This window comes from Haliaeetus leucocephalus, unplaced genomic scaffold (genome assembly GCF_000737465.1).
Source record: "Haliaeetus leucocephalus isolate CR32 unplaced genomic scaffold, Haliaeetus_leucocephalus-4.0 Scaffold362, whole genome shotgun sequence".
Lineage (NCBI taxonomy): Eukaryota > Metazoa > Chordata > Aves > Accipitriformes > Accipitridae > Haliaeetus > Haliaeetus leucocephalus.
Window position 1 is genome coordinate 2,027,552 of NW_010972798.1, and position 13,930 is coordinate 2,041,481.

General features: G+C 48.1%; 1 protein-coding gene across 1 annotated transcript in view; it reads right to left on the reverse strand.

Annotated features, from left to right (window-relative positions):
• TNIK (TRAF2 and NCK interacting kinase) overlaps nucleotides 1-13,930 on the reverse strand; it is a 181,950-nt gene that overhangs the window by 152,753 nt on the left and 15,267 nt on the right. The window lies entirely within an intron of this gene.

The window sequence follows — 13,930 nt, forward strand, 5'->3', positions numbered from 1 at the left end:
CTATTACAATGCACACTGTACGAAAATTCAGAGTTCTGCAACTGGATCCATCAAGAACCCCAACATTCAGGCATGAAGTTAGCCCTGATACCTTTAGCCTCTATCCCAGGGCCCAGACTAACTCCAGCACCACATCTTGCACTGCCAGAGATCCGGATTGTTTGGTAGTATTGAAACTTGTGGCAGGCTGCTGGCAGCACGGTTGCGCCTTGGGTTCCCCACATCACTTACTCTGAAACAGAGATGCAGGCAGGATGGGTTCCTCACCACTGAGTCCTTCCAAGAACTCTAACCTGTTGGGTATTATCTCCCCATTTGATTTCCCTCCTGAAAATTGACACCTGCAAGTTATTTCCCTTCCCTCATGTCTCAAACCTCACTCTGTGTTGGCAAGTATACAAGAAAAGCATTTATTCAAAGGAATTTGCTCATGAAGTCTTGCAGACACCAAAAACACACATTATCTAATCTTAGGAGAGCATAGTTTAATGGCTACGGCACAGGATGAGAGGCCAGCGGGTTGAACTTCTGCTCTCAACTCTGCCAGGGCTGCATCGCTTGTAAGTGAATCTAGGGAAGATGCTTGACCCCTCCTCGCCTTGATTTCCCCTGCTATGAGACCATCCTAGCATTCCTTTCCTCACAGGGGATCTTATCTATAAACTCCTCATTAGCATCTGAAAAGAGTTACGCATCTCCGGATGTGTATGTAAAGCAAAGCATGAAAGAGTGGAGAAGCAGCACTGGCCACGGAGCCTGGAGACACATCCTCTTCAGTGTATTCAGGCAAACTGAACCACATTGCACTCCACATCTGTGCTTAGAGAAATACTTTAATTCTTTCCCTCTACAGGGAAGAAAAAATCCAACGATTTCTTTCTTCTTGAAAAAGCTTGGAAGAAACATTAAATTCTGGGTCTCTATAAGTCAAGGAAATCATGCAAGACTCTTCCAATGAAGCATTGAGAGACCCCACCACCTCTAGCTAGCCACCTGCAGAACTACCCCATAGGCAACATCACCACAAAACAGAATAACCTTCCCTTTCCCACCCTTGCTCTGAGTAGCAGAACCGGACTGATCAGAAGAAAAACTAAAAGTCTACTTTCACTGTCCTACAAAAGCTGGATGTGGAGGTGGGGAAAATCCAGACCCAGCAGAGATGCTCCCACAGATAAGACCAGAGCCCAGCTCAGGGCCCTCGCTCCCAGCACCTTCCTGCTCTGCTTTGCCCTGGCACTGCAGCCTTTGGGGGGCACGCCAAGCACTTCTGGTGGGATGCAGGAAGGTCTCCTTCTGGTGTCAGTAGACACTTTCAGTTGGAAAACAACAAGCACAGTAATATTTCAGCTCTCTGGGGGAGGAAGGAAAGTCACCCCATCCCGACACGTTCCCATCTTTCCCAGTCGCCTCAGCTAACCTTGTAGGTAGATGCCATCAGCCGCACCAGTGCCAGCAATAGCCACTGTGCCAGCTGGGACTGCTCCAGTACAGCAAGACCTTTGCTCCTAGATGGATCCACAAACCTTCTGCTCCCCCCCAAGTGGCAAAAGGCAGTGCCGTGGAGGACGGAAGGTATGTCCACCCCAGCCCAGCCAGATGGAACAGAAAGGTCTCAGAGGAGCAGCAGGCCCAAGAACTTGGAAGAAAAAAAGAAAAAGAAAAAAAAAAAGGCTCAGCTCTTTTTAAAAGAGAAGAGAAAAATGCCCTATTGTTCCATAATTAATGGAAAGCAGAAGAGGTTTTATGGACTCATTGAGGGTGAGCATTAGAAAGCACATTTCAGTATTTCATGATCACAAGGTGAGCTGCTTGCATAATACTGACAAAGAACATAAATGCTGATATCACAAGGCAGTTATGAAACTTGGGTTTTAAATGCTGAATAACAATAACACAGTAATTAAGTCTCATAACTGACTTTTTTTTTTTTTTTCCTTAACTGCAAAGTAGACGCTGCAACCTTCAGCTGCGGTATGACTCTCTCTGGCGAGGTGCACGTATGATGGATGGCCCCTGCTCCCACCACCTTGCAGCACCAGGGATCCATCTCACCCCACAGCCTCACTGCCAGTCACATCGCTTCTTCAGACCTGCCCCAGGGAAGACTTCAAGATCACACCAAGGGAGAGGCTGTGAACCTGTGAGGAGCAGGAGAATGAGGGAGCAAACCTGAATAACTGCACTTTGCGAGTTAACTACTAGACCCTGAACAAGCTTCTCGGCCTTCCTCCCCGATGGATTTTGACATGAGCACGTGCTCTTGTGAATTGCTCCAGTGTGACCAGGACACACAGTCTCCCCTACAAGACACATAATATAGAGCAGCAAAATGTCATGAAAATCAAGGGCAAACGAACACAGAAGACAGTCCCTCCCCCTACCGCCACTTCTATTTTTAGGCAGCCAGATTAGCTTGGAGCAGTTTTACTCGTTTCTGATAATGAGCAGGGCTCTTGCATCTTCTCTCGAGGACGTTTCCTCTGTGCAGGCACTTTGCTTTACACCAGCAGCACGGAAGAGGTCATCAACCAGCAAAAGCAAAACCACAGCTTATTGTGAAAGAGTCTTGAGAAAGAGTCTCCAGCTTTGAACTTACGCCCCATCTCTTTTGTCAACCACACCGTTGGGGGGGGGGGGGGGGGGTACGGTCTGTCCACCTACAAGGCATCCCTCCCTTTGAACCACGATTGATAAAACCTTTGCCTATTGAAAAGCGTAATGCCCCTTCTCAGAGAATGTGAGCTGGTACACCTTGGAAGCGCAGGTCTCCATGTAAAGGACATTTGGCCTTCCCAGGCCCGAACTTGTGTAAGACATGACAGAGAGGCAGTCCAGCCATCCTTCAGCCTGTAGTGCTCTACCCCAACGCAGCAACCCCAGCTCCACTCATGGCAAAGAAACTATGGTCCTTTCGGGCCAGCTCTAAGGGCCAGTCTGGAGATCACCCCAGGAAGAGCTGGCACCCCGGATCCAGTGGCTCAGTGAAAACCTACCGCACTGGTTTGCCCTACCAAAGAGCAAAAACCCTCTTTACTGTGGGTCCCCCCAGTGCTGAAGCTGACAAGGATGGCAAGAGAGGCATGATGAGAGCTCCTGAGAGCTACCACAGCAGCAGGACCACTACGCCAATGGTGGGAACTTGCTAAAGAAGAGAATGATAATTATCAAAGGAGCAAGACAAAATGAAGATGTGTAGAAGATTTGGGTCCCACCTCACTGGCAGTTTCTTTCCAGGAAGAGATGTCCCTCTGCCCCTCATAGATCTGTTTCTAGGGTACTACACATCAATTTTCTGCAACGCAACCACTCGTACATTTAACGTCCTTTGGTTGCTTTGCATTGCCTTGACAGCAACACGTGGGTGCAAAGCTTTCCTCCTTCAGGTCCATCCCTTCTCATCTCCTCAAGCTCCAACCTTCCTGCACAGCCCTTCACCACCACCCTCTTGTCTCCCTGAGGACCATGCTGGTGCTGCGTAAGGCAGCAGGATCTGGTAGTCCAGTCCGGACCACAAACAGGCAAGGTCCAGAGGGCAAGATAGACCTTGAAGCAGGTGGTAGAGGTGAGGGACGGTGGAGGTAGAGAGCTTCTCACCTGGAAAATAAAGCATGGCAGAAGCAGCTCAGGGATCTCCAACTGCTGTGGTACATTACTCGGGAAAGAAAGAAGGCAAGGCCTCACATATTTAGCACCATTTTTTCTTCTGAATTTTCAATAAACTACTTGGAGTCTTCTACTTGGCCTTTGGATTATGATCTTTCAGGAAGGCCTTTTTTCCACACTTCTCTACAGTTACGAGATCTAGGAAAAAAATACACCCCTCTCAGGTTAACTTTTGGTGTCAGGACTTCACGGGATTTCATGACCGCAGACAAAATCATCAAGCTTTTGACAAGTTAGAAACCCTTTCCCAGGAGCAAGGTGCCCCTCTGCTGTACCTTCCTCTTGCCCCTCTGCTACGTGAAAGTGCAGAGAAGAGCGTGCCTGGGGCACCGACCCCCAGGCTGAGCCCAGGAGCTAATCCACCTATTGCTTCTTGGTGAGCTCCTGCCCCTGGTCACAAGTGCCTTCGGACCAGGCTCTGTGGATTGCAAAACCTCATTTATTGAGGAAAAACGCTAGTTCAGTACAAGGAAGCATTTAAGACAGCTAGTAGATGATTAACAAGTGAGTGCTCAAGTCAACTGCTGCAGGAGCACCACAGGTTCCTTATAGCCATAAAAAAACTTCGCATCCTGCACCCATTTGGCAGACGTCGGAGGCAAGGTGTTCACGGACAGACTGTGCCTGGCAAAGCCCTTGCTGCAGGGGACGACACAGCCACAGACTGTTAGCTCTTTGCCTCCTTCCCCCCCAGGCTCCTAACTGCAGGTCTCCAGCCCAGGGCTCCCCATCGGTGGCATCCCAAGGACCTTCCCATGGAGGATCTTGTTCCTACCTTCCTGCTCTCCCATCAGCCAGCCTCCTCCCAAGACCTCCCTCCCCCTGCTAAGCTCTTGCCCGGCAGCCTTTGCAGAGGGGGTCACGGCTTTCCGTGCTTACTGCGCAATTTAGCACCTACCCACCTCCCTCCCACCAGCAGGCATTTGCCCTCCGGCCAGCTGAGATGTCTGGCGGGAAGGAGAGAGCTATCAAGGTCCCCACCCTCAGGCAACATCACGTCAGCGCAGAAGGCTGGGGAGGAGAGGTACAAAGTGTGTCGTGTGGCTCTTAAACCGAGGCCAAAGAAGAAGCAGCATTTCTGCTCAGGGCCTTTGCCTTTTCATCTTAGAGTCCCCCAGAGCCAAGTAAAGGTGCTTCAGTGCTCTTAAGTATCAGCTATTTTTAGGCAACAATATCCTGAACGCCCTTCTTCATCCTGTCTTTTATATCACACAATGAAGAAGCTACCAGGATTTGGCACTTTCTCCTGAACAGGCCATCAACAAGTGACTCATATTATATTGCAGCATGAGTCATCTTGGCAGAGGTCACCATCATAAGCGACAACTAGTCTTCAATTATTTCCTTCAAGTTGAATTAAAGGTATATTGTTATGGTAATTTTACATCTGCTCCATCCTATCCTTCCATCCACTGTCTCCAGAGCAACCTGGGATTTCACCTCATGGCCCAAGCTGCCTCTGGAAGAGCTTTTTCACCACGGTGTAGTTACAGGTTGTCACAAAACGTGGGCATGCCAATGGGAAGTCTTCTGGATGGGTTTTCAGCTACGGCATCTAGTATCTAAAGCAGCTCCCCATCCCTCCTCCCACTGCTGCTCCGCAGGGACAACAAGCTGCTGTTCCTGCCACCTTCCTGCTCGGTCCATACTTTACCATGACGATTTTCCAAGGATCCAGGGCTTGCCCAGTGCTCAAACACAACCACCTTCAGGCTGCCACACCACACTGTTGCCTCCAAAAGCGGGGGCAAAGCCCAACAAACAAAATCACTTCAAATTATGCCCAGCGACACATGAATCTTGAAGAAACTAGTACAAGCCCTGAGCGGAGCAGGTAGAAAAGGAGGCATTTTCAGCCATTTTCTATTTTCTAGCCAAGCAGCCCTACCTTTTAACAGGACTCCAGCCTCTCCCCTCCATTCCTGCTCCCTTCACTCACCCTCCACACAAAGTACCCATCACAGCTCCCCAACCAGCGACCCAGGAGGAGACGGCATCCCTGCCAGGGCAGGGGGCACAGTCACTGCAGGGCACTTGGCTCAGGGAACAGTTTTGCCCATTAGAAAACACAGCCATTACCAGCCCAGTCACCAGTGGAGCACTCTGTGTTTATGTTTATAGCAGTCAAACACAGTTGCACTGGCTGTGAGGCTCACTTTGGAGAGCATTTGTAAACTGCTCTCACTACTGGAATCCCATTTAGCTATTACAGCCTCTTCAGCCACACTAACACACCAATCCCCGCAGAATAGCAATAGGAAGAGCAGAGTCATCACACTATTTACTGAAGCTAATCAATATGTAAAGGCTGAAGATTTATTGCAGTGAAGACAGCCTGTCTGCAAAGCCAGAAAATGCATTTAAAGCCCTTTTAATTTTGTTGCCTTGGCCTCTGGTTTTGCTCCAAGAACACAGTTTCCTTGCACACCCATCTTTCTTTCCTCCCAAAATGGTGGCATCTGCAGACACATGAGAAAAGCCCCCCCATGAACACCTACCGTGAGTATTCAGTGGGAGGATATAACACAAAACCCACAAGTTTAAGGGCAGTGCCCCTTCCTTTCCAGCCAGGTTTCACGTGTGATAACAGGTCTACGGCTAATTCAACATCTCCCATATAAGTGAGTAGCTTGGGAAGTTTTGGCCAGTGTTTTGAAGATGGTTTATGTGCCAGGTACAAGGACACAGGCTGTGCCATTCATAGCCACACTAGCCCAACCATGCTGTCCTACTCCACTCAAGAGGGAACAGTTAGAGCCATGCTTATTTTTATATATATTTATATATATAATGTTGTGTATATATATTATTTTTATATATGTAAGAACTTTGTAAGTGCCCCCACCAAGCACACAGCATATCTGATTGCTGTGTTTTGGGAGTGACCACCTGCAAAGCTGAAATACCAGCTGGGTATCACGACTAGTGAGCCACAACTGGGGAGAGATGCTACAAACTGCACCATCAAAGCTCATTCTCTGGTTTCATCTCAGTTCATGCTTTGGGGAGCAGAAGCACAGTAGGCAATAACCAGCAGGCTTAGTGCTCCTGGAGTGTCAACATTAGAAGGGCCACCAGCTACTGGGTAAACGCAGTTGTTTTGGTGACTGTATCAGCTACATGGCCCGCAGTGTAATACATCTAAGAAAGATGGCAGTGAGGTAGGGAGGAGATCTGTACCCTGGCTTTTGCCAGTTTATCTCAAAATTATACTAAGCTTTTATGCTAGTGTACAAAAGAGAAAAGAAGAGGCAAATATATTCTGATTTACAGGGAGATTTCTATTGTTGCCTGGACATCAAACGGCACCCAATTAGTCCTGCAAGGATCTGACCCACAAATTATGAAAACAAATGCCTCCAAATCTTTGATCTCCTGTATTTCTGTAGCATGCTACAGCAGTTATTAGACACATTTTATTAGATTCAAGCTGTGCGATCTCTTTCTCGGCAAAGGCTCTACTGCCTCCAATGCATCCGAAAGTCTCCATCCAGCAGATTAAGGGCATGGTCCCAAACAGTCACTTCTGTCATGGACTAAACACATGACTCAGCTGGCAGTAGGCTTTTTCCTGCTGAGTTTCAAAATTACGAGCAAAAAGAATTTTTAAAAGGAGGGGGGGGAAGTGTCAGCCACCTAAATTACATTTTTGATTCTTTGTTAGTTTATAACGGAATATACATCCTAGGCAACATCCCTTGCTTCTAAAAAGTGTTGCTTTCAGAACAATTTCTTTTGTTTTGCACTCTGAAATGCCATTGCTGGAGGAAGGAAAAAAACCCGTAACAAAAGGTTTCATGCACTCTGAAGCTGAAAACCACACGTGCGCTCACGTGAACAGAAACACATCCACCCACCCTCGCTGCAGCAACAGCGCTTAAAACCAAGAGAATGTTAAACTCGCATTGCTAAGGCTTTACTCAGAAGAGCAACTCACTGTTCACAGCCCGCTAACTAACTAAGCGGCTACTGCGCTTGCCAGAGGCCATGGTTGTTTTCAGCCTGAGTGTGTGCGTAGAAGGACGGGGACCATGTCAACCGCTCAGGTCTCACTTACCGTCAAGTGAGCGAGGGTGGCGTTCGCACAAAGCCGTTAATATCTAATAGGGTTTCTGTAGCAGAGGGGAGCTGGTTATCTGCAGCAGAGCAAAGTGCATGCCTTCTGCTGCACTTGGGGTAACTCGGCAGCTGAGCACAGGGCAGTACACACTGTTTGCTCACCTAGTATGGAAGGAGGAAACGTCGGTTCTCAGCTACACAAGACGCATCTGGATACTCCAGTGCCACCTGGCTGATTACAATCATCCATCATTTACTACCAACACGCAACCTTGAACTTCTGGCAAGCACTGCAGAAAATTAACATTCTCGATCAAAGGGGAAGAAGGTTTTCTGATTTGCCGTTACAAAATAAAATCAGGTGTGCAGAGAGATATAACTGAGTTTCGACTAAACTTTTTATCAGTGTTTTCCAACCTCAGTGGCTCTTCCTCTCCTTTCACTAACGAGCCATTGCAGGAGCACCCCAGGGCTGGGGCCCTACGTGCTGAGCATCCTCATCCCTCTGTGGGAAGGGGATGCTCGGCCCCTCGCAGGGCTCATCTTGAAACCACCACGGAGGGGGAACAGGGAGAGAGAGGGAGTCTCCGTTTCCCAAGGACCATGTTCCTTAGACAATCCTCCTTCAGAAATCATAAGCAATTTACACGGAGAACATCAAATCTCGCTGACATAAATTGTTTTCCTGAGCTCAGAGCAGACAACCCGTCGGTTCCAATGTGCAGCCACGAGTCAAAGTGACAAAAAGGGACAGGAGGAGGGGATGGGGGGGGGGAATCAAAGCTACTGGCTTTATAAGCAGGACACACAACCCCTCATTTAATGGAGCTATCAATGACTTGGGCTAGTGGTTTTCGACCCACAGCCTGCTTTAATGGCTGTGTGACAGGTAACAAAGAAGATGCCTGAGCATTAGCAAATGGAAACCTCATGTGATGGAGGCTCTACACTTCTCGTGGGCGAGCAGGGTAGCCAGGGCCAAAACCGCCGCCGGCGGGGAGGAAAAGTCAGCCAAAGCCACAGGAGAGGGAACGGTGCTGACTCCCAGCACAGCTCTGCTGTGGGTCTGCGCTTCGCCCCGCAACACTCCTGGTCTCTTCTGCAGCTGGCAGCAAGGGGAAAACGGCATGTATGCTCCCCAGGTACCACTGGGTGAGAAGCTGCCTTCAAGAGATAGGTCCTGAACCCTCAACACCATCCTCCTCACCCCAAGACACAACAGCTTTTACTGATGCTGTTCCTCCATGTCTCATGCGCCCTTTTGCCTGTTGGTAGCTCTTTACCGGAGGAAGCATGGGAAATCTAACAGGATTCTCCCCATTTATATTTGAAGCATGAAGAAAGGAGACAGGGATCAATACTCCGTCCTTGGTCTGCAGGTCAGAGGCAGAGAACTCCCGCTGATGTATGTAATTACCCTTGCAAAATGACCGGGGGTGCATTAGAAGGAGTCGGGCAAGGGTTTGCAGGGAGCAGCAGCTCAGAGCCGGAGCCCAGGAGGTGATAGCAGCTTTTGTGTGACCTGGCCCCACGTGAATGATGACTTCCAAGGACACCTCTGCCTTAGCTGGGCAATTCATTCGTGGAGATATACCTACAGTTCAAGCGGAAACACTTTCCCCCCTCACCCCATACAAACTGTACCACTACATCTACTAGAGCCTGGCAGATAAAAACTACCTTGACATAGCAAGGATAAAAGCCTCTTCTAACTACTCCTTCTTGCATGGATTAAAAATCAGACACTTCATTTCAAATACGCACACCAATCAAATACTCTTTGTTGCTTCAAACCTCAATTCAACAAAATGCTTGTGCTCGAACTGCAACCTGCTCAAGCACATGTTTTGCTATAAATCCCCTCCAAATTATCAATTTTTATGGCTGACCAGCACAGGAACACTAGTGAGAACAGAGACTCTCCATGCCTTTAGAAACACCATACACTTTCATGTTGCAGAAGATCTCCAAAGATGAGGAAGAGTAACCACAGCATCAGTGCCAAAGGACACATGGAAAGCTGCAGAAGAGCAGCATCTGGGCTGCACAACTCCAAAAGCTGGGAAATAAAAAAAAAAAACAACCATGCAGAAGGATTCGACAGAGGTCAGCCTTGTTTCTGTTGTACCTTTTCATGAGTACACACACACAAGAATATGCATGCATGTGTAGAAGATAAATGTCTGCACCACTATCGGCAGTCCTGGCTCAAGGAATGGAAGCCAAGATGCAGAAAAAAGGGTTAGAGTTGGACACTGTCATCCCTTTGAGATGATTCAGAGACGAGTATTATGTTGCCAAGGTTTTATGGTTTAAAAAAAAAGGCTCAAAAATGTACAAAGTACATGGACAGAGTCATGGTCCATAGCTTACACATGCACTGAATCACCCTGGAAGAGGACAGATGAAGTCCCTGACGGAAGACTCCCGAGAGTGCCTACCATCAGGAATTGTGGCTATATATAGTTATTTGTTGAAGGTATGTCCCAAATTTTGCATAGTAGCATATTATGTGAAAGACAGCACAAATAAATAAGCTTTTCATGTCTTTTTTTAATCTCCAGAAGTCATCTCTAGTCAAATTTGTTCCTCTTTCTATTTAGGAAGGTGACCTTTGCAAAAGCTGCCCAAATTCTGTTGAGCTACAGATTTTTTTTTTTTTTAAAAGATGCTGGAAGAAGAAACCTAACATAATGCTGCCAGGATAATGCTCCCGAGTGGTGGCTTGCAGCGCTTATCCCCCATTAGAACTTCTCCTAAATCTTTAATGATGCTGAAATATGCCATAAACTGATGAAGTTCTGGAAACAGGACAACACCAGCATGTTTGGTTGGTTTTTGTGTTGGTTTTTTTTTAATATGAGAGCTTTTATCTTCATTGACAATGATCAACTAATGCAAACAAATGGCCACTGAAACTTCACTTCTATACAAAGCAAAGCTAAAGGAAGAGTAGTGACATTTTTGGGTTTCATCCAATTCTTCCCAGCAACAGCTAATACCCACCGGCTCCTTAATTCTGTGCTGTCTCCTCTCCAAGCCTGAGCATTAAAGGCCAAGCATTTCCAAAACAACTAACGATTTTAGGATCCAGTTTCCAGAGACTGCACGGTCAGCACTTTGCTAAAGTAAATAACAAAAGCTTGGGTTTTGTTAATGAGTTCAAAACAAAAGCAACATCCAGGTACATGAAGAAAACAATTACTCCTTCCCCAAAAAGGCTCTTGTTAAATTCCCAGGCTTGCAGGAAACCCTTAGCCAAGCCGTACAACCCAGGTGAGCCTCGCAAGCCCCCAGCCTTCAGCCAAGATCCAAGCCCAGGGCGAGCCCCTCACCAAGCAGACAAGGAGCAGCTGTGAGTGGAGGGGTCTGCTTGCCCCAGGCCTGTCCCACCCCGTGGGTTATCGAGCTCCTTGAGAAAAGTTTTCCTCCCAGAGCGCTTTTATCACCTCCCACACACCTTGCAAAGCACCCCAAATTAATCCAGCTGTGGCAGCTACTGCAGAAGAGCCCACCGCCACCACTGGTACATCAGCCAGAGGCCCAGCCCTGCAGACAGATGCAGCACAGGAAAAGCTATTGACCTGAATATTTTAGAAGGATCAAGGCCACTGCCTTCAGCAAGAGATGACAGGCTCTTGCATTTGCCGAGACAAAAAAAAAAAAAAAAAAAAAAAAAAAAAAGAGGGTGGAAAAAAAACCAAAACCCAGCCCCATCTTTCTGCTTGCTCTCCTATTGGGATCAGCTGTGCATTTACCACCAGAGAGCATGGCCCACTGCATCCCTCCTCACGCTCATTCTCCTTTTATTGCAAAAATCTGCTTCTCAAACACGCCTGTCAACAGCCTGTGCGAATCCCCGTGTTAATCATTATTCTGCTAATAGCACTGCCAGGTCATTCGGCTATTAAACATGCTGAGTGGACTAGCAAAAATATCTCCCAGCCCGTACAAAAGAACATTATAATGTAGTTTATCTTATCCCCTTGTCAGTATAATATGCAGCACTACCTGTTCAATGGCCTCATCATTTTAAATTACAGTTTTCTGCAACATTAACAATACTCATTACCAGCACCACCACCAGAAGATCTCTATTTTAAGAATCTTTCTGATGTCGAAGGCTTCACCCTGCCCTTTCCTCGCACGCTCAGCCCTCTGCACCGACACGGGGACGCTTGGGTACCATGGCAATGAGCACGGTGCACAATGATGGATAGAAACATGTCGCAAAGAAGGCAGGAGTGAGCCCGAAGTGTGCTTACTCGATGCACCAGGCCGTGCATTTTAATCAGAATTCAGGGCTTTGTTCCTGGCCCAGCCGCCGGCGCGTCAAACAGATGCGCTGCTGCGGTGGAGCTCGACTGCGTGGCCAAGCTAAACTCTAGCGTGGCAAAAAAAAGAAGCGCCTGCTACCTCCCATGTTACCTTTCAGCCCAGCTCTACAAATGCTAGCCCATAAGCTAGCGGGCAGAGGCGAGCTGAAATGAATGACGGTGTGCAGGGTTCTGCTCGTGCCAAGCCGTGCTCAGCCTTCAACAGCACGCTCTCGTCCTGCAGATCCACCTTCCTCCCTTGTGACAGAAGCAGGGAAGCCAGGACAGGGCCAACCAGCAGTCAAAAGTCCACCTTTTTTATATGCATTTGCTTGTTGTTCATAAAACTCAGCCTCCGAGAACATTTCGGTGACTCAAACTTGGAGATAAGCGGCCCGAGCGTTTCCTTTCCCCGCTGCCGGGAAGAAACCATCCCCTCCGCCAAATTTTGAGTCACTACCTGCTCCCAGCATTTCACACAGCTACCCCTCACCCCTTCAAACACGTAGGCACGAGAGCAACGTCTCCTCCATCCAGACTCATCTACAAACCCGCAGCAATGTGACACTTCTTTTCTCATAAATGAAATTCTGCAAGGCTTGGGAAATTACTCCTCCCTGCCATGTTTTGTGCTCGGGCAGCAAATTTACTATTGATTTCTGATTCAGACCCCATGGAATGATTCACGCTTCTTGCCCTATCTGCTGAATTTATGACCTTTAACAATTATTCTAAGTGCTAAAAGAGCTTAGTTTAGAAGAAGATCTATTCCTTGGCAAATTAAGCTCCTATTCTTGTCTCGCTTACAAACCAACACATCTCTCGTCATTTACAGGAAAGTGCCGTAGCGGGTCTCTCCCCTCAGAAGGGTGCAGAGGCCCAAGCGGCAGGAGCTTGGGAAGCGGGCAGCCCCGCTGCAGTCCCCGGGGTCCTGCCGGAGCAGCCACCGCTGGGAAGGGGGACGTGGCTGGGAAGGGGGACACGGCTTTGCACCCCCACCCTGCTGTCAGTCGGGGGGTTTCAGGTCCCCTTGTCTCCAGTTACCCTGAAACGCCAGCACCGCTCTGCTCGCAGACCAGGCGCTGTCAGTGGGTCTCAGGGGGAGGGAGGGAATATACATTTCCTCCTAAAGCGAAAACAAAACCCTGACTGTATGTGGTGCGCGTTGCTGCTAAGAAGCCACAAACAGAGGAAAAAATACCTAAGCGTGTGTGGATACAGTTTTAAAAAGAAAAGGTGCCCTAGTTCAAATAAACTTCGTAATGCAGATGTTAAAAAAAAAAAAAAAAAAAAATCTGATTTTCAGGGTCTGGGGGAGAAGGAGAGGGTTCCCATTCCCCTCCCAGATGATACTGCTTTCCTGGCTTAACTCCACCAGCTTCAGCAACCTCTCTCCCAAGGCACCTTCCACCTAAGAGGGGAAACAAGAGCTCCAGGTCTGTTTTTCAGCTGGGTGGTCCCCCTGCTCCAATCTCATCTACACTGTGTATTGCTGAGCAATCATTTACACTATTAATCAACCAGAAACTCACCAGGAAGAAAGTAGGGCAAGTGAATAAAGATAGCCTTTTTTTTTTTTTGCACTGAAGCAAATAATATTTCTAAAAATACACTTGTGCAAGTCTCCAGTGGATTCTGCTTAATTTTATTTATTTCTCTATGCCAGCAGGTTGAGAGAAGCAGCCTCGCTGTTGCCTCCCAAATAAACGCCGCTCCCCTAAATGACTCCCCGTGCTCACGACCAACTAGCCGTTCTTACCACCAAAAGGATGGAGAAAGGGGGAAAAGGAAGAAAGTTACAGGAAAAATAGACCGGGAGCGGGGCCGGGGGGGGGGGGGGGGAGAACCGGCACCACCCCCCCGCGGGGGGGGACGCGCTGGGGGGGGGG